The 27,022-nt window shown below is 41.5% G+C and overlaps 1 long non-coding RNA gene across 1 annotated transcript; it reads left to right on the forward strand.

The window, feature by feature from the left end:
* The first annotated feature begins 11,669 nt into the window (after positions 1 to 11,669).
* Positions 11,670 to 21,858, forward strand: LOC145877126 (uncharacterized). The gene is made up of 2 exons (XR_014391576.1): positions 11,670 to 12,142; positions 18,587 to 21,858. It is a non-coding gene; the product is annotated as an uncharacterized LOC145877126 (long non-coding RNA).
* The last annotated feature ends 5,164 nt before the right edge of the window (positions 21,859 to 27,022 follow it).

Genomic DNA, 27,022 nt, shown 5'->3' on the forward strand with positions numbered 1-27,022 from the left:
TCACATCGGTTACACCTACAAGCTGTGGGTATTGATCACATTCCGGCCTCTATTAGAAAAGGGGACCGTCTTAAACAGTTAAACCAAAGGGAAAGTTTTGGGATTAAATATTTATGTCCCCTTAGTGGTTCATCACGTCAGCAAAAGGGAATATGTTCCATTTATGTTTATTTAGTGCAAATTGTCCACTGGTATTGCTGTATGAAAGTGAATTTCCCCCCAGGCATACATACATGTTCTTTGTTATTACCCGAGCCACTGCCTGTTCACCCCGCTATCATTCAGAAGGCGAGATCAGTACAGGTGCATCAAAGCTGAGACCGAAAGACTGAAAGACAGCTTCTATCTCAAGGCCATCAGACTGTTAAACAGCACAGAGAGGCTGCAGCCTACATATAGACTTGACATCATTGGCCACTTTAATAAATGGAACACTAGTCACTTTAATAATGTTTGCATATCATTTCTCATCTCATATGTATAAACTGTATCTCAGTCTATGCTGCTCTGACATTGTTTATCCATATATTCCTAATTCCATTACGAACCAGCTCTGAGTTCGCAACAAAAGGGAGACAATGTGGAGACAAGGAGTATCAAAAATATATATTTATTAGATAACACAACCAAAATCAACAAGGTGTCTGCATGGAGAGAGTCTCCCTTCATGACTGTGGAAGAGGTCTATTTATCCTGGGACACACCCGGGCCCAGGTGCTTCCCATTTAGCTGACGACCCTCCCAGCTCCGCCCACCGGCATCCTAATAAGGAACCAAGAGCAGAGAGAATACGGCAGACAGAGGGAGGGGCGTTAAATATATTACTCTATTGTTATCATATAGAAACATCACTTGTTAGATATTACTGCACTGTGGGAACTAGAAGGACAAGCATTTCACTACACCTGCAATAACATCTGCTGAACACCTGTATGTGACCAACAACATTTGATTATGAAGGTAATTTGTGTCAAATTTACTTTTCCCCTCATTCACCCCACCTCTTTACATTGCTGATGCATAATCAGTGGCCTGACTGCATCCAGACTATGTCAAAGGCCCATCCTGGTAGATCTGAACCTAATGCAGCTTGGAGTGATCAGATGACAGAAGTCACATTTAGGTGCCAGGTGTAACTGAGGCTGTAGATGCTCCATATCCATTACTTTGAGTGTTGTATATAATATGACTAAATGTGTTTCTGTGTTGCAGGGACAGTCAGAAATGGAACCGCAAGGCCACAGAACATGACATAAGCAGAGCTGTGGGAGACCACCTCAAGCCCCTGGTAGAGCCGGGGGTGGTGTTTACCACTCCACCACGCCTTCAGCAGGCTGGAAAAGTGGGATTGATACAGTTTTTCATACTAAGGTGGACCAAGAGTCTGTTGATTGGCCAGTCATTGGGTTAATTTGTTGAAATCAAATCAAGCTTTATTTATACAGCACATTTCAGACATGGATGCAACACAATGGTTTCACAGGAAAAAATAAAAAAAATGAAAATAAACAGAAATATTTAGTAAACAACAAACAGAAGACTAACAACTGAAAGACTAATGAGCATTCTAAGGAAATGCCATTGATTAAAATATTAATTGGATGCAACATCCAACCCAAAATACCAGCTTGTTTTACTACTTTGTTTGTTGTTACATTCCCCACCAAGAAAAATCTCAAATGTTGCTCAAATAGAAGAGGGAACTAACAAAGAGTCACTGACAACAACCACAACTAAACAGGTGGGGTTTTAGGAGGGGCTCTGAAAGACACTATGGGGGTGTCCACTGGAAGTTGACTAGTAACAACAACTGGGACCTAAAAGACACCCACCATGAGACCCACTAAATCTGCCCAAGAAGAGGAAAACAAAAGAAAATCCCACACCAAACTTAAAGACAGGAAGTAAACCAAAAAGGTGGAGCAACTAAAGGTGTTGACTCTCCACATGTATCAAGACAACTGGAGCACTGGGCCAGACACTCTTAAATAGAACCTGGACCAGCTCAGGTGAAACACCTTCCCACTAACGAGATGGACAAGCCAGCACAGGTGTAACACATACTGACTAACCAGGCGACACCAATATGTACCCAAGACACATTTCAGTTGAATGCATTCAGTTGTACAATCAATCAATTCAGATCAAATTTATTTATATAGCCCTTCTTACATCAGCTGATATCTCAAAGTACTGTACAGAAACCCAGCCTAAAACCCCAAACAACAAACAATGCAGGTGTAGAAGCACGGTGGCTAGGAAAAACTCCCTAGAAAGGCCAAAACCTAGGAAGAAACCTAGAGAGGAACCAGGCTATGAGGGGTGGCCAGTCCTCTTCTGGCTGTGCAGGGTGGAGATTATAACAACATGGCCAAGATGTTTAAATGTTCATAGATGACCAGCAGGGTCAAATAATAATAATCACAGTGGTTGTCGAGGGTGCAACAAGTACCTCAGGAGTAAATGTCAGTTGGCTTTTCATAGCCAATCATTCAGAGTATCTCTACAACTTCCATTTCACATTATAATCAACTACAATGCTTCACCTTCACCAATATAAACATGGTGTCTACTGGCTGTCAACAATTAAAAACAAGAAAAAAACACGTATTTCTAAATAATAATATACAATAGGATTATTTGTTTCTCCTTTTTCTTTCTATAGAATCCTAAATCCCACTAGCTTCTAGAACACTCGTCTTCCTACAACTCACTAGCTTCTAGAACACTCATCTTCCTAAAACTCACTAGATTCTAGAACTCTCCTCTTCCTAAATCCCACTAGCTTCTAGAACTCTCGTCTCCTTGGAACGAGCCCAAACAAAACTCATCTCCAATACGGAAAAACGTGCAGTCAAAATAAATTCTGATCCATGGCAACGCACTAGCTAAACGCAAAACACAAATCTTATATCCATTTGGGGGGAAATCAGGTTGAACCTGCTCCTGAAACTAGCACAACTAAAAAAACACATGGAAATGGAGATATCTTTTTCCTCACTGGTTAGAGGACAACCTGCAGAAGACAGTCAGCTACATTTTGGAGTGATGCATTTAAATGTAGGGGTCACTAAACAAAGGAACACAACACTTATTTGTCATCACTCATCGATATCATGTTGAAATCAATTGTGTGAGAGGAAGGAGATGAGGTTGCACGTCCTGTAAAAACTAACAGCTCCAAAACCACACGGAATCTGGGAATAATGTGTACATCACTGGTTAGAGGACAACTTGTAGAAAACAGCCAGATACATTTTGATTCAAGTGGGTCACCAATGCTGTAAATGTAACACAGCTCTTTTTTTGTTAGTCACTTTTTGTTAAATCTCATAAATAGTAATCCTCCAATTCAGAGCCTGGATTTTCCCCCTGAGGCTAATATCCATATCATGTTGAAATCAATAGAACAGGGGACAAACGTTTAGGGTTCTACATTGTGACATCATTAAAATATATTGATATCATTTAACAACTCCTTCATGTATTTTCTGATATTTGATCAGAGGTCTTTTATCAGATTATCTCTGGTCACAGCTATAAGGCTGTGTGTGTTCTCTTGTGTACTGTCAGCTCTCCAGATCGACCAAAACTCTTCCCACACTGATCACAGCTAAAAGGTTTCTCTCCTGTGTGTGTTCTCTGGTGTAAAGTCAGAGAGCCAGACTTACTAAAACTCTTCCCACATTGATCACAGCTATAAGGTTTCTCTCCTGTGTGTATTCTCTGGTGCACTGTCAGCTCTCCAGATCGACCATAACTCTTCCCACATTGACCACAGCTATATGGTTTCTCTCCTGTGTGTGTTCTCTGGTGTAATGTCAGGTGGCCAGATTGAACAAAACTCTTCCCACATTGACCACAGCTATAAGATGTCTCTCCTGTGTGGATTCTCTGATGAATTTTAATGCCTGATGAGGTGGTGAATCTCTTCCCACAGTCAGAGCAGCAGTGAGTTCTCTTCCCTGTGGATCTCTGCAGGTGTTTCTTGCGGTGTTCTGATCTGGAGAGACTCTTCTCTGCCTCTTCAGCATCATGATGTTGTTGAGGCTCCCCAGAGGATCCACGATAGTCCCATATCTCTCCTGTGTGAACAACAAAGTCAGACAGATGATTAAAGGCCCACAACAGCGGTAATCCACTGTAAAAGGTGATGCCAACAGCGGAGCCATGATGTTGTACAACAATTGACGTCTGTAATGAATGTTAAAATTATTTGACAATTGTCTTAAAATGAGCAAGAATAGTCATATTTTGTCTTGTTTTCACATTAGTAGTAACATCGATGATTGTAGGCTAGAAATAAGTTATTCATGTTGTTGAAACTCTAAGCAGTGTGCCAGACGACTTTTGGTCTCCAATATAGGCCCCTTTCTGTGTTTGCTAAAATTGCGGCACGAGGGCGATGCACATGCAATTTGGTTGTAGAAACTCCTCCCTGCTAATGAGGAAACCGATAGTTACGGATGTACTATATCTGCCTGGAGCAAAAATGGTGAGCAAAGATTAAAGTTTTTCACAATGTATTCTGAATGTGAATGGGGGAAAAACTCAGGGAAGTAACTTCCATTTCCAGGTTGCTTATGAGTGCATTTCACACTACTTTGGATTATAATTGTAAAGCTCGCTTGAATGTCCTGCTTAATATAATGTTTGCTACAGTATTAAGAACCGAGTTAATGACAGTATCCATTTGGGTGTTGTCAATAAAGTTATGATTTTTTAAATGTATTTTTAATTACATTTTGTTTTTCACCTTTATTTAAGCAGGTAGGCCAGTTGAGAACAAGTTCTCATTTACAACTGCGACCTGGCCAAGATAAAGCAAAGCAGTGCGACACAAACAACAACACAGAGTTACACATGGAATAAACAAGCGTACAGTCAATAACACAATAGAAAAATCTATATACAGTGTGTGCAAATGGAGTACGGAGGTAAGGCAATAAATAGGCCATAGTAGCGAAGTAATTACAATTTAACAAATGAACACTGGAGTGATAGATGTGCAGATGATGATGTGCAAGTAGAAATACTGGTGTGCAAAAGAGCAAAAAAGTAAATAAAAACATGGGGATGAGGTAGGCAGTTGGATGGGCTATTTACAGATGGGCTGTGTACAGCTGCATCGATCGGTAAGCTGCTCAGATAGCTGATGCTTAAAGTTAGTGAGGAAGATATATGTCTCCAACTTCAGCGATTTTTGCAATTCGTTCAAGTCACTGGCAGCAGAGAACTGGAAGGAAATGCAGCCAAAGTAGGTGTTGGCTTTGGGGATGACCAGTGAGATATACCTCCTGGAGCGCATGCTATGGGTGGGTGTTGCTATGGTGACCAGTGAGCTGAGTGAAGTCGGCCTAGCAAAGACTTATAGATGACCTGGAGCCAGTGGGTTTGGCGACAAATATGTATACCAGGTCGATTAGAAAGGCCTGCTCGCAGAAGTGTTCTAGGGAGCATTTGACAGTGATGAGGGGTGGCCGTTTGACCGCAAACCCATAACGGATGCAGGCGATGAGGCAGTGATCGCTGAGATCCTGATTGAAAACAGCAGAGGTGTATTTGGAGGGCAAGTTGGTCAGGATAATATCTATGAGGGTACCCATGTTTACAGATTTAGGGTTGTACCTGGTGGGTTCCTTGATAATTTGTGTGAGATTGAGGGCATCTAGCTTGAATTGTAGGACGGCCGGGGTGTTAACCTCACTAGGGTAGGGGGCACTGTTTTCACCTCCGGATGAAAAGCGTGCCAAAGTAAACTTGGTAGATTTGGATAGAAAACACTCTAAAGTTTCCAAAACTGTTAAAATAATGTCTGTGAGTATAACAGAACTGATATGACAGGCGAAAACCTGAGAAAAATACATCCAGGAAGTGGGATTTTTTGTTGTTGTAGTTTTCCATTGACTGCCTATACAGATTCCATTGACTTAGGTCTCAAATTGCACTTCCTATGGCTTCCACTAGATGTCAACAGTCTTTAGAAATAGTTTCAGGCTTGCATCCTGAAAAATGAGAGTGTAAGACCACTCTGAATGAGTGGACCATTCAGTATCTCAGAGATTTTTCATGCGCGAGACCGAGAGCGCACCTTTCTTGTTTACCTTTTATATTGACGTTATTGTCCGGTTTAAATGTTATATATTATTTAGGCTAAAAACAACCTGAGGATTGATTATAAACATCGTTTGACATGTTTCTACGAACTTTACTGATACTTTTCTGATTTTTCGTCTGGCTGTTGTGATTGCCTTTGAGCCTGTGGATTACTGAACAAAACGCATGAACAAAACGGAGGTTTTTGGATATAAAGAGAGACTTTATCGAACAAAACAAACATTTATTGAGTAAATGGGAGTCTTGTGAGTTGCAACGATATGAAGATCATCAAAAGTAAGTGATTCATTTTATCGCTATTTCTGACTTGTGTAACTCCTCTACTTGGCTGGTAACTGTTTGTAATGATTTGTCTGCTGGGCGCTGTTCTCAGATAATCGCATGGTATGCTTTCACGGTAAAGCCTTTTTGAAAATCTGACACCGTGGTTTGATTAACAAGAAGTGAATCTTTAAACCGATGTATAACACTTGTATGTTTTATGAATTCTTATAATGAGTATTTCTGTTTTTGAATTTGGTGCTCTGCAATTTCACTGGATGTTGGCCATGTGGGACGGTAGCGTCCCACACCCCCTAGAGAGGTTAAGCATATCCCAGTTTAGGTCACCTAACAGAACAAACTCTGAAGATAGATGGGGGCCAATCAATTCACATATGGTGTCCAGGGCACAGCTGGGGGCTGAGGGGGGTCTGTAACAGGCGGCAACAGTGAGAGACTTATTTCTGGAGAGATTCATTTTTTTAATTAAAAGCTCGAACTGTTTGGGCTTAGACCTGGAAAGTATGATAGAACTTTGCAGGCCATCTCTGCAGTAGATTGCAACTCCTCCCCCTTTGGCAGTTCTATCTTGACGGAAAATGTTGTAGTTGGGGATGGAAATTTTTGGTGACCTTCCAAAGCCAGGATTCAGACACGGCAAGGACATCAAGGTTGGCGGAGTGTGCTAAAGCAGTGAGTAAAACAAACTTAGGGAGGAGGCTTCTGATGTTAACATGCATGAAACCAAGGCTTTTACGGTTACAGAAGTCAACAAATGAGAGCGCCTGGGGACACACAGGGCCTGGGATAACCTCTACATCACCAGAGGAGTAGGGTGAGGGTACGGCAAAAGGCTTTCAGAACTGGTCGGCTCCCTCTAGTCAGGTTATAGTGATGACTGGCTCCCTCTAGTCAGGTTATAGTGATGACTGGCTCCCTCCCTCTAGTCAGGTTATAGTGATGACTGGCTCCCTCCAGTCAGGTTATAGTGATGACTGGCTCCCTCCAGTCAGGTTATAGTGATGACTGGCTCCCTCCCTCTAGTCAGGTTATAGTGATGACTGGCTCCCTCCAGTCAGGTTATAGTGATGACTGGCTCCCTCCAGTCAGGTTATAGTGATTTTGGGGCTCCCGAGTGGCGCAGCGGACACTGCATCTCAGTGCTTGAGGCTTCACTACAGACACCCTGGTTCAAATCCAGGCTGTATCACAACCGGCCGTGATTGGGAGTTCCATAGGGCGGCGCACAATTGGCCCAGCGTTGTCCGGGGTAGGCAGTCATTGTAAATAAGAATTTGTTCTTAACTGACTTGTCTAGTTAAATAAAGGTTACATTTAAATACATTTAAAAAATAGAGTTTCATGACAAACCATTTTTTACAAATCCGGCAAGGCACCAATTTTGAGAAGGGTTTAAAACAAAGGTTTCAAACCAATTCATGAATGTAATTGAATCTAGGTATGTCTTGCCTTTAATGTAATGGCATGAAAAACAATTGTCTGAATATTATACAATGACTTATCAACAGCTCTAATAATTTGCCTCCACAGGAAATCTACACTGGCAGTTATAGAATATACTATATATCCTAGAAACCTGGTTAAACTATCATTATGACATCATGGATGAATTCTAGAATATACTATATATCCTAGAAACCTGGTTAAACTATCATTATGACATCATGGATGAATTCTAGAATATACTATATAGCCTAGAAACCTGGTTAAACTATCATTATGACATCATGGATGAATTCTAGAATATACTATATATCCTAGAAACCTGGTTAAACTATAATTATGACATCCTGGATAAATAAATTTGAGTGGTTACACTCCTCCTTCCCCCATCCCTCAGCTGTTTACCAAACCAAGCCTCTGGGCAGCCATTTTGTTACTGTTGAAAAAACCCACACAACCCAGCAATCTGCCGTTCATACAACAACAAAACTGTAATTCCACCACTGTTGGTTATAAGATGATTATGGGGTTGGAGAAATGTAACTACTTTCAAATTCATAGACAGACCTATGGATGCAAGGACTGACCATCCATGATATCAACATTATAGTTTTAACTATGTTGAGGCTATACAGTGTTGGTTTACATTTCTAAACATTGGAGTAAAAAAAAGCTTATTTGGGGTTCTGATGGGGTACAACAGTTGAACTAAGCTCATGAGGCATGTGTTATATTCTTCAAGAATCAATGGTTATACATAAATAATTTTAAACGTCTAAATATGGATGTAGCTGTTGAATATTTCCGCTTTAACACCACACATCAGTTCAACAACTGCAGAGTTTGTGCCTCTGTATTGAAGACAGTACTTACTAGTGTTAATCAGGGAACGGTTTCTCAAAACCATCTTATGGCTAAGTTCACCGTTAGAACCATTGGACGTCTTAAGATGCGTTTGGGAAACCGGGCCCAGATGTCCAGTTTCCTCCTTTATCGATGTAACAGTCATCTCCCCCTCTTCCTCTTTCACTCCATAAACTGCATCCTCCTCTTCTTTTACTGTAACATCCTCCTCCTCTTTCACTCTGAACGCGTATTTTTCTTCTTTCACAGTAACGGCCTCACCCTCTACTTCTTGTTTTACTGTGATGTCCTCATCTTCTTTAGCAGCAGGAGAGTAGCTCAGTGACCGCATGGTCGGAGATGTTAGCTAGCTAGGCTAATGCTAACTTAACCAGCCCGCTAGCTGAATAATAACAACAACACCGTAAATATGAAATTAAATCGGATAACTAACTAGACGACAGAAGTGGGTTTAAAACACAGTGGCTAATATACACTAAAGCGTCTAATGAGCTTTATTGGTTCGGCTATTTTGTCTAGCGAGCTACCGAGGTGGCTGATTATCTGTTGCTACTGTTGAAAGAAGCGTTCCGTCCACTACATTATACGTCACACCAACAGCATTACCTTAAATTCCCACACCGCCATCTGCTGACTGGAGTGGGTAACGCAGTTGAGTAAAATGTTTATTTAATTTTCAGACAAAAGTTAAAGGGTAGGAATCCGGGACGTCGATAGGCCTAAATATTCATTAGCCTAAATATTCATTAGGGACATCGCTGGTACTAAAATATTAATTAGCCCCCCTTAAATAAATCAATATCAGTCAATATATTTTTTCTGTGATTTATTTTTTTCGTCAACCGTTCCATCGCATCTTAAACTTTTTAAGGGGCCGCACTAGGACCGGGGGAGGCTGCTGCTGCACTAGTGACTGTTAGACTTTCTTCAGTAAAGATGGTGGACAGAAACACTAGGAGAGAGGGGTACCCCTACACAGAACTGAACTGGATCAAAGATGGCGGACAGAAATACTAGGAGAGAGGGGTACCCCTACACAGAACTGAACTGGATCAAAGATGGCGGACAGAAATACTTGGAGAGAGGGGTACCCCTACACAGAACTGAACTGGATCAAAGATGGCGGACAGAAATACTAGGAGAGAGGGGTACCCCTACACAGAACTGAACTGGATCAAAGATGGCGGACAGAAATACTAGGAGAGAGGGGTACCCTACACAGAACTGAACTGGATCAAAGATGGCGGACAGAAATACTAGAGAGAGAGGGGTACCCCTACACAGAACTGAACTGGGTCAAAGATGGCAGACAGAAATACTAGGATGGAAGCAAATGTAAGGGATTATAACGTCATAACGAATCATGCAGAAACATGTACAGTTGACAGAAATGTTAGTTAATGTAGAGACAAACGATTATGCTTTTTTTTATCATAAAGTTCATTTACGAAAATCGCGATTTAGCAAGCTAGCTGACTAGCTAACATTAGCCAACTAGCTGACTAGCTAACATTAGCCAGCTTGCTGACTAGCTAACATTAGCTAACATTAGCCAGCTAGCTGACTAGCTAACATTAGCCAGCTAGCTGACTAGCTAACATTAACCAGCTAGCTGACTAGCTAACAATAGCTAGCTAGCTAACATTAGCCAGCTCAGTTGACTAGCTAACTTTAGCCAGCTAGCTGACTAGCTAACATTAGCCAGCTAGCTGACTAGCTAACATTAGCCAGCTAGCTGGCTAGCTTTATGGGTGTTGTGACATGAGTATGAAATTGTCATTCTGGTTGATTTAGGGACTCCTGAAACAACCAGCAAACCAGGCTGTCGTTTTGTGAAACAGTGGATGTATATAATCTAGCTAGCTGAAGAATTTACTGAAAATTGAATGTACAATTGTGTTAACTTGCCTTGCTGATATTTGCCATGCAGATAGATGAAATAACGTAGCTAGCTATGTTCTTGCTTATTGTGCAGTGGATGATTAAAATACCTGTATGCCTATGGATGTGTAGTTATAGCCTCTCTACTGTATATAGCCTCTCTACTGTTTATAGCCTCGCTACTGTATATAGCCTCTCTACTGTATATAGCCTCTTTACTGTTATAGCCTCTCTACTGTTATAGCCTCTCTACTGTATATAGCCTCTCTACTGTATATAGTCTCTCGACTGTATATAGCCTCTCTACTGTATATAGCCTCTCTACTGTTATAGCCTCTCTACTGTATATAGTCTCTCGACTGTATATAGCCTCTCTACTGTATATAGCCTCTCTACTGTTATTTTTCACTGTCTTTTTACTGTTGTTTTTATTTCTTTACTTATCTATTGTTCACCTAATAGCTATTTTTTACTTAAAAAATTGCACTGTTGGTTAGAGCCTGTAAGTAAGCATTTCACTGTAAGGTCTACACCTGTTGTATTCGGCTCACGTGACAAATAAACTTTGATTTGATTGTATTAGACAATGTAAACACACTAATAGACCAGGAGGAATAATACCCATTTTATGCAGGAATTTAACAACATAATTACATCGGCATACAAACTCGGTAGTACAGAGTAGATACTTCATATAACTTGCGAAATATTGCATTGTGGGTAGTTTAGGAGGTATCCCAAAATAAATGAATAAATATGTAATAACACAAAAACATAACTGTTTGTACTTATAGGTAACCAGATCGTGAATACGACTAGCTTACTAAGTCTTTAACGACACTTTATTGTTACACTGGTGAGTAAAAACTCATGCTTCCTAGACTTTAACTTGTCTGACAATAAAATATACATTTTACTCAACTGCGTTACCCACTCCAGTCAGCAGATGGCGGTCTGGGGAATTTAAGGTAATGCTGTTGGTGTGACGTATAATGTAGTGGACGGAACGCTTCTTTCAACAGTAGCAACAGTTAGTCAGACACCACGGTAGTTTGCTGAGACAAAATAGCCGAACAATAAAGCTCTTTAGACGCTTTAGTGTGTATTAGGCACTGTGTTTTAAACCCTCTTCTGTCGTCTAGTTAGTTATCCGATTTAATTTCATATTTACGGTGTTGTTGTTATTAGTCAGCTAGCGGGCTGGTTAAGTTAGCATTAGCCTAGCTAGCTAACATCCCCGACCATGCGCTCACTGAGCTACTCTCCTGCTAATGAAGAGGACATCACAGTAAAACAAGAAGTAGAGGGTGAGGCCGTTACTGTGAAAGAAGAAAAAGACGCTTCAGAGTGAAAGAGGAGGAGGATGTTACAGTAAAAGAAGAGGATGCAGTTTATGGAGTGAAAGAGGAAGAGGGGGAGATGACTGTTACGTCGATAGAGGAGGAAACTGGACATCTGGGCCCGGTTTCCCAAATGCATCTTAACGCGTCCAATGGTTCTAACGGTGAACTTAGCCATAAGATGGTTTTGAGAAACCGTTCCCTGATTAACACTAGTAAGTACTGTCTTAAAAACAGAGGCACAAACTCTGCAGTTGTTGAACTGATGTGTGGTGTTAAAGCGGAATTAAGCAATAGCTACATCCATATTGTGACTTTTAAATTATTAATTTATAGCCATTGATTGTTGAAGAATATAACACATGCCTCATGAGCTTAGTTCACCAGTTTACCCAATCAGATCCCCAAATAAGCTTTTTTTACTCCAATGTCTAGAAACAATGTAAATCAACACTGTATAGCCTCAACATAGTTAAAACTATAATGTTGATATCATGGATGGTCAGTCCTTGCATCCATAGGTCTGTCTATGAATTTGAAAGTAGTTACATTTCTCCAACCCCCTAATCATCTTATTACCAAAACTGGTGGAATGACAGCTTTGTTATTGTATGAACGGCAGATTGCTGGGTTGTGTGAGTTTTTTCAACAGTAACAAAATGGCTGCCCAGAGGCTTGGTTTGGTAAACAGCTGAGGGATGGGGGAAGGAGGAGTGTAACCACTCAAAATTATTCATCCAGGATGTCATAATGATAGTTTAACCAGGTTTCTAGGATATATAGTATATTCTAGAATTCATCCATGATGTCATAATGATAGTTTAACCAGGTTTCTAGGCTATATAGTATATTCTAGAATTCATCCATGATGTCATAATGATAGTTTAACCAGGTTTCTAGGCTATATAGTATATTCTAGAATCCATCCATGATGTCATAATGATAGTTTAACCAGGTTTCTAGGATATATAGTATATTCTAGAATTCATCCATGATGTCATAATGATAGTTTAACCAGGTTTCTGGGCTATATAGTATATTCTAGAATTGCCAGTGTAGATTTCCTGTGGAGGCAAATTATTAGAGCTGTTGATAAGTCATTGTATAATATTCAGCCAATTGTTTTTCATGCCATTACATTAAAGGCAAGACATACCTAGATTCAATTACATTCATGAATTGGTTTGAAACCTTTGTTTTAAACCCTTCTCAAAATTGGTGCCTTGCCGGATTTGTAAAAAATGGTTTGTCATGAAACTCTATTTTTTAAATGTATTTAAATGTAACCTTTATTTAACTAGACAAGTCAGTTAAGAACAAATTCTTATTTACAATGACTTCCTACCCCGGACAACGCTGGGCCAATTGTGCGCCGCCCTATGGAACTCCCAATCACGGCCGGTTGTGATACAGCCTGGATTTGAACCAGGGTGTCTGTAGTGAAGCCTCAAGCACTGAGATGCAGTGTCTTAGACCGCTGTGCCACTCGGGAGCCCCAACATCATGTTCTAGTGCTGTCCCCAACTAAAATACATCTTGGTCAACCAAGAGTCATCTGTTCTTTCTACCAATCACCCCATGTGTTTTTATAAAATCAACTATATGTACTGAACTTGTCTGATGCTTTAAGCACGCTGTTTGATTAAATAATTTAAACACAAATGACTGGAGGGAGCCAGTCATCACTATAACCTGACTAGAGGGAGGGAGCCAGTCATCACTATAACCTGACTAGAGGGAGGGAGCCAGTCATCAATATAACCTGACTAGAGGGAGGGAGCCAGTCATCACTATAACCTGACTAGAGGGAGGGAGCCAGTCATCACTATAACCTGACTAGAGGGAGGGAGCCAGTCATCACTATAACCTGACTAGAGGGAGGGAGCCAGTCATCACTATAACCTGACTAGAGGGAGCCAGTCATCACTATAACCTGACTAGAGGGAGCCAGTCATCACTATAACCTGACTAGAGGGAGGGAGCCAGTCATCACTATAACCTGACTAGAGGGAGGGAGCCAGTCATCACTATAACCTGACTAGAGGGAGCCAGTCATCACTATAACCTGACTAGAGGGAGCCAGTCATCACTATAACCTGACTAGAGGGAGGGAGCCAGTCGTCACTATAACCTGACTAGAGGGAGGGAGCCAGTCATCACTATAACCTGACTAGAGGGAGCCAGTCATCACTATAACCTGACTAGAGGGAGGGAGCCAGTCATCACTATAACCTGACTAGAGGGAGGGAGCCAGTCATCACTATAACCTGACTAGAGGGAGGGAGCCAGTCATCACTATAACCTGACTAGAGGGAGGGAGCCAGTCATCACTATAACCTGACTGGAGGGAGGGAGCCAGTCATCACTATAACCTGACTAGAGGGAGCCAGTCATCACTATAACCTGACTAGAGGGAGGGAGCCAGTCATCACTATAACCTGACTAGAGGGAGGGAGCCAGTCATCACTATAACCTGACTAGAGGGAGCCAGTCATCACTATAACCTGACTAGAGGGAGGGAGCCAGTCATCACTATAACCTGACTAGAGGGAGGGAGCCAGTCATCACTATAACCTGACTAGAGGGAGGGAGCCAGTCATCACTATAACCTGACTAGAGGGAGGGAGCCAGTCATCACTATAACCTGACTAGAGGGAGGGAGCCAGTCATCACTATAACCTGACTAGAGGGAGGGAGCCAGTCATCACTATAACCTGACTAGAGGGAGGGAGCCAGTCATCACTATAACCTGACTAGAGGGAGCCAGTCATCAATATAACCTGACTAGAGGGAGGGAGCCAGTCATCACTATAACCTGACTAGAGGGAGGGAGCCAGTCGTCACTATAACCTGACTAGAGGGAGGGAGCCAGTCATCACTATAACCTGACTAGAGGGAGCCAGTCATCACTATAACCTGACTAGAGGGAGCCAGTCATCACTATAACCTGACTAGAGGGAGCCAGTCATCACTATAACCTGACTAGAGGGAGGGAGCCAGTCGTCACTATAACCTGACTAGAGGGAGCCGACCAGTTCTGAAAGCCTTTTGCCGTACCCTCACCCTACTCCTCTGGTGATGTAGAGGTTATCCCAGGCCCTGTGTGTCCCCAGGCGCTCTCATTTGTTGACTTCTGTAACCGTAAAAGCCTTGGTTTCATGCATGTTAACATCAGAAGCCTCCTCCCTAAGTTTGTTTTACTCACTGCTTTAGCACACTCCGCCAACCTTGATGTCCTTGCCGTGTCTGAATCCTGGCTTTGGAAGGTCACCAAAAATTCTGAAATTTCCATCCCCAACTACAACATTTTCCATCAAAATGAGAGGAGTTGCAATCTACTGCAGAGATGGCCTGCAATGTTCTATCATACTTTCCAGGTCTAAGCCCAAACAGTTCGAGCTTTTAATTAAAAAAATGAATCTCTCCAGAAATAAGTCTCACTGTTGCCGCCTGTTACAGACCCCCCCTCAGCTCCCAGCTGTGCCCTGGACACCATATGTGAATTGATTGGCCCCCATCTATCTTCAGAGTTCGTTCTGTTAGGTGACCTAAACTGGGATATGCTTAACCTCTCTAGAGGGTTAAGCATATCACTGGCCAACATCCAGTGAAATTGCAGAGCGCCAAATTCAAAAACAGAAATACTCATAAGAATTCATAAAACATACAAGTGTTATACATCGGTTTAAAGATTAACTTCTTGTTAATCAAACCACGGTGTCAGATTTCAAAAAGGCTTTACCGTGAAAGCATACCATGCGATTATCTGAGAACAGCGCCCAGCAGACAAATCATTACAAACAGTTACCAGCCAAGTAGAGGAGTTACACAAGTCAGAAATAGCGATAAAATGAATCACTTACTTTTGATGATCTTCATATCGTTGCAACTCACAAGACTCCCATTTACTCAATAAATGTTTGTTTTGTTCGATAAAGTCTCTCTTTATATCCAAAAACCTCCGTTTTGTTCATGCGTTTTGTTCAGTAATCCACAGGCTCAAAGGCAATCACAACAGCCAGACGAAAAATCCGAAAAGTATCAGTAAAGTTCGTAGAAACATGTCAAACGATGTTTATAATCAATCCTCAGGTTGTTTTTAGCCTAAATAATATATAACATTTCAACCGGACAATAACGTCAATATAAAAGGTAAACAAGAAAGGTGCGCTCTCGGTCTCGCGCATGAAAAATCTCTGAGATACTGAATGGTCCACTCATTCAGAGTGGTCTTACACTCTCATTTTTCAGGATGCAAGCCTGAAACTATTTCTAAAGACTGTTGACATCTAGTGGAAGCCCTAGGAAGTGCAATTTGAGACCTAAGTCAATGGAATCTGTATAGGCAGTCAATGGAAAACTACAACAACAACAAATCCCACTTCCTGGATGTATTTTTCTCAGGTTTTCGCCTGTCATATCAGTTCTGTTATACTCACAGACATTATTTTAACAGTTTTGGAAACTTTAGAGTGTTTTCTATCCAAATCTACCAAGTTTACTTTGGCACGCTTTTCATCCGGAGGTGAAAACAGTGCCCCCTACCCTAGTGAGGTTAACACCCCGGCCGTCCTACAATTCAAGCTAGATGCCCTCAATCTCACACAAATTATCAAGGAACCCACCAGGTACAACCCCTAAATCTGTAAACATGGGCACCCTCATAGATATTATCCTGACCAACTTGCCCTCCAAATACACCTCTGCTGTTTTCAATCAGGATCTCAGCGATCACTGCCTCATCGCCTGCATCCGTTATGGGTTTGCGGTCAAACGGCCACCCCTCATCACTGTCACATGCTCCCTAGAACACTTCTGCGAGCAGGCCTTTCTAATCGACCTGGTATACATATTCGTCGCCAAACCCACTGGCTCCAGGTCATCTATAAGTCTTTGCTAGGCCGACTTCACTCAGCTCACTGGTCACCATAGCAACACCCACCCATAGCACGCGCTCCAGGAGGTATATCTCACTGGTCATCCCCAAAGCCAACACCTCCTTTGGCCGCCTTTCCTTCCAGTTCTCTGCTGCCAATGACTGCAACGAATTGCAAAAATCGCTGAAGTTGGAGACATATATCTCCCTCACTAACTTTAAGCATCAGCTATCTGAGCAGCTTACCGATCGCTGCAGCTGTACACAGCCCATCTGTAAATAGCCCATCTGTAAATAGCCCATCCAACTGCCTACCTCATCCCCATGTTTTTATTTACGTTTTTTTGCTCTTTTGCACACCAGTATTTCTACTTGAACATCTATCACTCCAGTGTTAAATTGTAATTACTTCACTACTATGGCCTATTTATTGCCTTACCTCCGTACTCCATTTGCACACACTATATATAGATTTTTCTATTGTGTTATTGACTGTTCGTTTGTTTATCCAACGTGTAACTCTGTTGTTTTTGTCGCACTGCTTTGCTTTATCTTGGCCAGGTTGCAGTTGTAAATGAGAACTTGTTCTCAACTAGCCTACCTGGTTAAATAAAGGTGAAATACATTTTTTTTTTTTTTAATCTTAGCTTTATTGACAACACTCAAATGGATACTGTCATTAACGCAGTTCTTCAATAATTACACATAATACTTAATACTGTAGATGTTTAGTTACAGTCACATGATCAACTATCAGAAGATCCAGGAAATACTTTTCTGAATGACAGTCAAATTACAAACATCACGACATGCAACAACAACCAAAGTGCTTCTTCATTCATTACTCTGGTAAAGACAGTTATGCTGTGCTGCACATTGGATCCAACATCCCTAACAAATTGATGTTTATAATGTGTTATTGTCTGCTTGATTTACTGTAGGGTCTCGTTAGTCCGTTTGGAAACGGAGATACTTAGCTCATAATGTGTAGAGAACTGTTCCTTGATGGATAGGCTATTGTTCAACACACAGCTATTTTCCTATATTTGTTGTTAGGTGTAGTTATGGGTCCTACAGTAGGTCTATGTTATTGTTAGGTGAAGTTATGGGTCCTACAGTAGGTCTATGTTATTGTTAGGTGAAGTTATGGGTCCTACAGTAGGTCTATGTTGTTGTTAGGTGAAGTTATGGATCCTACAGTAGGTCTATGTTATTGTTAGGTGAAGTTATGGGTCCTACAGTAGGTCTATGTTATTGTTAGGTGAAGTTATGGGTCCTACAGTAGGTCTATGTTGTTGTTAGGTGAAGTTATGGGCCAATTTGGCAAACAGTGTACAAACCCTCATTGTCAGGCTGATGGAAAAGCCAAAGAGCATTTTACTGGTTGAAGTGTTTTTTAAGTACAAAGCGGTTGATTTGCGATGACGACACAAACATTATATTAAGCAGGAGATTCAAGCGAGCCTGACAATTATAATCCAAAGTAGTGTGAAATGAACTCATTAGCAACCTGGAAATGGAGGTTACTCCCCTGAGCAAAAATCTTTTCTCACCAGCAAACATAGAAAAGGGCCTCCAATCTTAGATGTTACTACTAATGTGAAAACAAGACAAAATATGACTATTGTTGCTCATTTTAAGACAAATGTCAAGTAATCATTACATTCATTACAGACGTCAATTGTTGTACAACATCATGGCTCCGCTGTTGGCATCACCTTTTACAGTGGATTTCTGCTGTTGTGGGCCTTTAACCATCTGTCTGACTTTGTTGTTCACACAGGAGAGATATGGGACTATCGTGGATCCTCTGGGGAGTCTCAACAACCTCTTGATGCTGACGAGGCAGAGAAGAGTCTCTCCAGATCAGAACTCCTCAAGAAACACCAGCAGAGACCCACAGGGAAGATAATTAACCTCTCTGACTGTGGGAAGAGATTCACCTCATCAGGCATTAAAATTCATCGGAGAAGCCACACAGTAGAGAAAGCTTATTGCTGTACTCAATGTGGGAAGAGTTTTGATACATCTAGCCATCTTATTGTACACCAAAGAACACACACAGGAGAGAAATCTTATAGCTGTGATGAATGTGGGAAGAGTTTTGCTCATCGAAGCAGCCTGATATCACACCAGAGAATACACACAGGAGAGAAACCCTATAGCTGTACTCAATGTGGGAAGAGTTTTGTTCAATCTGGAGAACTGAAGATGCACCAGAGAAGACACACGGGAGAAAAACCTTATAGCTGTGATCAATGTAACAAGAGATACTCCGATAAAAGACATCTGATCAAACATCAGAAAATTCATGAATGAGTTGTTTCATGATATCAATGAATTAATGTCACAATGTAGAATGTTTTAACATTGTAGAAGGAGTATTTTAATGATGTCACAATGTAGAACCCTAAACGTTTGTCCCCTGTTCTATTGATTTCAACATGATATGGATATTAGACTCAGGGGGAAAATCCAGGCTCTGAAATGGAAGAGTTACTATTTTTGTGATTTAACAAAAAGTGACAAACACTAAAATAGTTTTACATTTACCATGTTGGTGACCCACTGGAATCAAAATGCAACACTTCAAAATGTAGCTAGCTGTTTTCTACAAATTGTCCTCTAACCAGGGATGTACACATTACTCCCAGATTCCATGTGGATTTTGAGCTGTTAGTTTAACAGGACGTGCAACCTCATCTCCCTCCTCTCACAAAATTGATTTCAACATGATATCGATGAGTGATGACATAAATGTTGTGTTCCTTTGTTTAGCGACCCCTAAATTTAAATGTATCACTCCAAAATGTAGCTGACTGTCTTCTGCAGGTTGTCCTCTAATCTGTGAGGTAAAATATATCTCCCATTTCCATGTGTTTTGTTTAGTTGTTAGTTTCAACATCACGTACAACCTGATTTCCCCCCTAATCGATATCAGTGATTTATTGCTACTTGTCAAAACAACAGCATTTTTGGTGCTTGTACAGTTTTATAAGGAGCTTGTTTAAAAAATACAAGTAATATGATTATTGTGGCAGATGTTTGTGTATATAGCACATTTTATGTTTAGGTTTTCAATTTATCACAAACTGTTTCTGCATATTGGTTATTGATTTGGACACGATAAAACTGTGTTTTGACATTGGGGATATCCCACCTAGCAACATGTCATTGAAAAGACGTTGAAAATATGACTATGCAACCAAATATTTCATATTTACATTTCATGATCAGATTTAGTAATCGATTTATTGATGATATTTATTCATGCAACCAACTGACAATTTTTGGTACAATTATATTCACATTGTTGCCCTGCTTTTAAAATATCAGGGTTCATTCTCAGATGTGCCAACCCAAATGTACTAGAGCATGACATTGGGGACTGGGCCCCGATCCAACAACATGCCTATCTAGTGAACCCTGAAAAGAGAGAGAAGCTCTGCAGTGAGGTGGAAAGTTACTATGGATATTGCAGGAGTTTCCTCTTGAAATCAGACATGTCAGTGGTGAGGACAACTTGGTTGCTGATTGTCTCAAGGGTGGGCAGTTAAAAAGTTTTGTGTTTAGACAGTGCGTTGCCATGGATCACAATGTATTTTGACTGCACGTTTTTCTGTATTGGAGATGAGTTTTGTTTGGGCTCATTCCAAGGGGACGAGTGTTCTAGAAGCTAGTGAGTTTTAGGAAGAAGTGAGTTCTAGAAGCCAGTGAGTTTTAGGAAGACGAGAGTTCTAGAAGCTAGTGAGTTTTAGGAAGACGAGAGTTCTAGAAGCTAGTGAGTTTTAGGAAGACGAGTGTTCTAGAAGCTAGTGAGTTTTAGGAAGACGAGAGTTCTAGAAGCTAGTGGGATTTAGGAAGACGAGAGTTCTAGAAGCTAGTGAGTTTTAGGAAGACGAGAGTTCTAGAAGCTAGTGAGTTTTAGGAAGACGAGAGTTCTAGAAGCTAGTGAGTTTTAGGAAGACGAGTGTTCTAGAAGCTAGTGGGATTTAGGAAGACGAGTGTTCTAGAAGCTAGTGAGTTTTAGGATTCTATAGAAAGAAAAAGGAGAAACAAATAATACTATTGTATATTATTATTTAGAAATACGTGTTTTTTTCTTGTTTTTAATTGTTGACAGCCAGTAGACATCATGTTTATATTGGTGAAGGTGAAGCATTGTAGTTGATTATAATGTGAAATGGAAGTTGTTTTCTGTTGGTGGTGAGCAAACTATAGGATATATTTGTTGTCTTAAAGGGGAAGTTGTTACAGGCTTTGGTTTTGAGGTTTTTCCATTTATGTTTTGAGGTTGGACGTTAGCACGTCTAGCTCGTTAGCACGTCTAGCTCGTTAGCCCGTCTAGCTCGTTAGCACGTCTAGCTCGTTAGCACGTCAAGCTCGTTAGCCCGTCTAGCTCGTTAGCCCGTCTAGCTCGTTAGCCCGTCTAGCTCGTTACCACGTCTAGCTCGTTAGCCCGTCTAGCTCGTTAGCACGTAGGACGCACTGATTGGTGTCACCTCGTTAGTCAGTATGTGTTACACCTGTGCTGGCTTGTCCATCTCGTTAGTGGGAAGGTGTTTCACCTGAGCTGGTCCAGGTTCTATTTAAGAGTGTCTGGCCCAGTGCTCCAGTTGTCTTGATACATGTGGAGAGTCAACACCTTTAGTTGCTCCACCTTTTTGGTTTGCTTCCTGTCTTTAAGTTTGGTGTGGGATTTTCTTTTGTTTGCCTCTTCTTGGGCAGATTTAGTGGGTCTCATGGTGGGTGTCTTTTAGGTCCCAGTTGTTGTTACTAGTCAACTTCCAGTGGACACCCCCATAGTGTCTTTCAGAGCCCCTCCTAAAAAAACAAGTTATATTTTGGGTTGGATATTGCATCATATTGTTGATATTTTAATCAATGGCGTTTCCTTACAATGCTCATTAGTCTTTCAGTTGTTATTATTGTTTTTTATCCTCATATTTGTGTACTAAATATTTCTGATTATTTTCATAGTTTTTTCCTGTGAAGCCATTGTGTTGCATCCATGTCTGACATGTGCTGTATAAATAAAGCTTGATTTGATTTGAACATATTGTAAAACAAATTAACCCAATGACTGACCAATCAACAGACTCTTGGTCCACCTTAGTATCCCCCTTGTCCCTTTCCCAATGTCATGAACTAGACCAGGTACTGTTACAGCTGCTCTCTCCTCCTCAATGTCATGAACTAGACCAGGTACTGTTACAGCTGCTCTCTCCTCCTCAATGTCATGAACTAGACCAGGTACTGTGTTACAGCTGCTCTCTCCTCCTCAATGTCATGAACTAGACCAGGTACTGTGTTACAGCTGCTCTCTCCTCCTCAATGTCATGAACTAGACCAGGTACTGTGTTACAGCTGCTCTCTCCTCCTCAATGTCATGAACTAGACCAGGTACTGTGTTACAGCTGCTCTCTCCTCCTCAATGTCATGAACTAGACCAGGTACTGTGTTACAGCTGCTCTCTCCTCCTCAATGCCATGAACTAGACCAGGTACTGTTACAGCTGCTCTCTCCTCCTCAATGCCATGAACTAGACCAGGTACTGTGTTACAGCTGCTCTCTCCTCCTCAATGCCATGAACTAGACCAGGTACTGTTACAGCTGCTCTCTCCTCCTCAATGTCATGAACTAGACCAGGTACTGTGTTACAGCTGCTCTCTCCTCCTCAATGTCATGAACTAGACCAGGTACTGTGTTACAGCTGCTCTCTCCTCCTCAATGCCATGAACTAGACCAGGTACTGTGTTACAGCTGCTCTCTCTCCTCAATGCCATGAACTAGACCAGGTACTGTGTTACAGCTGCTCTCTCCTCCTCAATGTCATGAACTAGACCAGGTACTGTGTTACAGCTGCTCTCTCCTCCTCAATGTCATGAACTAGACCAGGTACTGTGTTACAGCTGCTCTCTCCTCAATGCCATGAACTAGACCAGGTACTGTGTTACAGCTGCTCTCTCCTCCTCAATGTCATGAACTAGACCAGGTACTGTTACAGCTGCTCTCTCCTCCTCAATGCCATGAACTAGACCAGGTACTGTGTTACAGCTGCTCTCTCCTCCTCAATGTCATGAACTAGACCAGGTACTGTGTTACAGCTGCTCTCTCCTCCTCAATGTCATGAACTAGACCAGGTACTGTGTTACAGCTGCTCTCTCCTCAATGCCATGAACTAGACCAGGTACTGTGTTACAGCTGCTCTCTCCTCCTCAATGCCATGAACTAGACCAGGTACTGTGTTACAGCTGCTCTCTCCTCCTCAATGCCATGAACTAGACCAGGTACTGTGTTACATCTGCTCTCCCCTCCTCAATGTCATGAACTAGACCAGGTACTGTGTTACAGCTGCTCTCTCCTCCTCAATGTCATGAACTAGACCAGGTACTGTTACAGCTGCTCTCTCCTCCTCAATGTCATGAACTAGACCAGGTACTGTTACAGCTGCTCTCTCCTCCTCAATGTCATGAACTAGACCAGGTACTGTGTTACAGCTGCTCTCTCCTCCTCAATGTCATGAACTAGACCAGGTACTGTGTTACAGCTGCTCTCTCCTCCTCAATGTCATGAACTAGACCAGGTACTGTTACAGCTGCTCTCTCCTCCTCAATGTCATGAATTAGACCAGGTACTGTGTTACAGCTGCTCTCTACTCCTCAATGTCATGAACTAGACCAGGTACTGTGTTACAGCTGCTCTCTCCTCCTCAATGCCATGAACTAGACCAGGTACTGTGTTACAGCTGCTCTCTCCTCCTCAATGCCATGAACTAGACCAGGTACTGTTACAGCTGCTCTCTCCTCCTCAATGTCATGAACTAGACCAGGTACTGTGTTACAGCTGCTCTCTCCTCCAAAGTGAAGGGTTCTGAATACTTAACGAATGCATTGTAAACCGCTGGCAGAGTTTTCTACCATTGGCAGTTTTGTACACAGTCATGTGATACGTGGTATAGAAAAGTCCAATCTTAGGAGAGTACATGGGAGGCACTATACTGTGTGTCTGCAGGCGGCTATCTGGTCAAAACAACTGATCCAGGTGCCCCTCTACCCTCTGGTGGGATGGATCATGTCTACAGAGAAACCTAGATTCAAATACTTAGATGTTTGTTTATTGGGTATATGTTGTGATATTGTTAGATATTACTTGTTAGATATTACTGCACCGTCTGAGATAGAAACACAAGCATTTCACTACACCTGCAATAATATCTGCTAAACATGTGTATGTGACCAATAAAATGTGATTTTGATTTGAAATAAACGTCCTATTTATCAAAGATGCTTTTGGCTGGAGTCAAAATGACTCCAAAGGATTTGAATTTGTTAAAAGTCCATATTGATACAGAAACACTAAACCATGATATAGATTTCTTAAGAACAAGTTGATTTACAAAGTCATGAAAATTTGGAAGAATTGAATAAACCACATTTTGGCTATGATAAAAGATATGCTGTTGGCGGGGCTCCCTGCCTGTGCCATTAAACCCCTACAACTCATCCAGAACGCCGCAGCCCGTCTGGTGTTCAACCTTCCCAAGTTCTCTCACGTCACCCCGCTCCTCCGCTCTCTCCACTGGCTTCCAGTCGAAGCTCGCATCCGCTACAAGACCATGGTGCTTGCCTACGGAGCTGTGATATGGAACGGCACCTCCGTACCTTCAGGCTCTGATCAGGCCCTACACCCAAACAAGGGCACTGCGTTCATCCACCTCTGGCCTGCTCGCCTCCCTACCTCTGAGGAAGCACAGTTCCCGCTCAGCCCAGTCAAAACTGTTCGCTGCTCTGGCACCCCAATGGTGGAACAAGCTCCCTCACGACGCCAGGACAGCGGAGTCAATCACCACCTTCCGGAGACACCTGAAACCCCACCTCTTTAAGGAATACCTAGGATAGGATAAAGTAATCCTTCTAACCCCCCCTTAAAAGATTTAGATGCACTATTGTAAAGTGGTTGTTCTACTGGATATTATAGGTGAATGCACCAATTTGTAAGTCGCTCTGGATAAGAGCGTCTGCTAAATGACTTAAATGTAAATGTAAATGTAATATGCCTCTGGGGTCAAAATGATCCATGTCAGAAGTATGGTTCAACGCAAATATGTAGTGGGTGTAAAGTTTGTTTTAAATTCTCACTCATTAAAAACGAATCAATCAACACATGCTTCTCTTTGAACGACTTAATGTAATATTAATATTTTATGAAATAAATGAAAAATAAACGTTTGGTTCCTCAACTGCGTTGCCCAGTCCAGTCAGCAGATGGCGATGTGCGTCTTTTAGGTTCAGGCGATGCTGCCAGTGTGACGTATAATCTAGTGGACGGGACGCTCCTTCAACAACAACAGCTAGTCAGACACCTCGGTAGCTTTCTAGCAAACATAGCTACAACATTCACGCTCTTTACACTGGTTTGGTGTATATTAGTCGCTGTGTATTAAACACACTTCTGTCGTATGTACTTGTTGGCCCATTTAATTATATATTTACGTTGTTTGTCAGCTAGCTGGTTTGCTAAGTTAGCTTAGAACTAGGCTAGTCGCTAATGCTAACTAGCTAACATCCCCGACCATGAGTTCACTAAGCTACTCTCCTCCTGTTAAAGAAGAAGAGGTCTGCTGGACGGAGAAAGAAGCTCTTGTGAAAGAGGAGGAGGAAGAGAAAGATGTTACAATACAAAAACAAGTAGAGGGTGAAGCTGTTACCGTGAAAGAAGAAGAGAAAGACGTTTCAGTTAAAGAAGAGGAAGAGGCGTTCAGAGTGAAAGACGAGGAGGATGTTACAGTAAAAGAAGAGGAGGAAGAGAAAGAGGAGGTTGCAGTTTTTGGAGTGAAAGAGGAGGAGGGGGAGATTACTGTCACATTGGAGGAAGAAGAGGAGGTTGGAGATGTGTTTAACACCAGTAAGTACCGTCTCTGCAGTCGTTGAACCAATATGCAGTAAAGGGGTTCTACACTTTAATGTTGTTCTGTAGGAATGGCTGAAGCTTCACTGTAACGTGTAGAACATCAAGAGTGGACCATCAACAAAACGTTAACAATTGATCAAATGCATCCAATGACAATGCCTGAAATACTGTAGTCCTCAATATCTCCTATTAGATTAGCCCAAGATGTTCTCTTAAAGGGGCAATCAGCAGTTGTTACATCCATTTTGGGACTTATACATTAATGATATGTACCCATCTGTTTCTTGAAGAAATCACTTATAAATGCCTCATGAGATTAGTTCAACTGTTGTACCCCTTCAGAACGCAAAATATAGGCTTTTTTTAACTCCAATGTTTGTCAGTAAATATAAACAAACACTGTATATCCTCAAAACATGGTTAAAACTATAATGTTGATATCATGGATGGTTACATTTCTCCAGCTCCATCCCTCAGCTTTTTACCGAAACGGGCAGGGAGTTCGCTTTGTTAATGTTTCTGCTGCTGATTGCTGCCCCCGTTACTCCTCAAGGTCCAAGGACTGTATGTTATTTTCAGAGGTAGTCTGGCTCTGGCAGCTAAAATAGTCAATTATTCCATCTAAATGTGAATCGATTCTCAATTGCGACACATTCAAGGAAAATAGGAATGTTTCTCGACTCATACCCTGACTTTAAAAAGGGATTTGGTGAGAATTAGTTTAGGAACTGCGTGTCACATCATGACAATGTGAACGCGATTGGTCGACAGTCTCTTGGATGGGAGTTATATACGCCCTGACATTTTCTGGAATAGTTTTTATTTGAAAACGTTTTTGTTTACTTGCCTGCCTATTGAATTTGGAATGCACTGTACTGTTCATCTCTGAAACTCACTGAGATAATTCCATTGATACAGCAGTAGCAATACAGGGACATAACATCTACAGGGTCCTACAGTAGGTCTATGTTGTTATTAGGTGAAGTTATGGGTCCTACAGTAGGTCTATGTTGTTATTAGGTGAAGTTATGGGTCCTACAGTAGGTCTATGTTGTTATTAGGTTAAGTTATGGGTCCTACAGTAGGTCTATGTTATTGTTAGGTGAAGTTATGGGTCCTACAGTAGGTCTATGTTATTGTTAGGTGAAGTTATGGGTCCTACAGTAGGTCTATGTTATTGTTAGGTGAAGTTATGGGTCCTACAGTAGGTCTATATTGTTATTAGGTGAAGTTATGGGTCCTACAGTAGGTCTATGTTGTTATTAGGTTAAGTTATGGGTCCTACAGTAGGTCTATGTTATTGTTA

Source organism: Salmo salar, unplaced genomic scaffold (genome assembly GCF_965601325.2).
Source record: "Salmo salar unplaced genomic scaffold, fSalSal1 ptg000687l, whole genome shotgun sequence".
Taxonomy (NCBI): domain Eukaryota; kingdom Metazoa; phylum Chordata; class Actinopteri; order Salmoniformes; family Salmonidae; genus Salmo; species Salmo salar.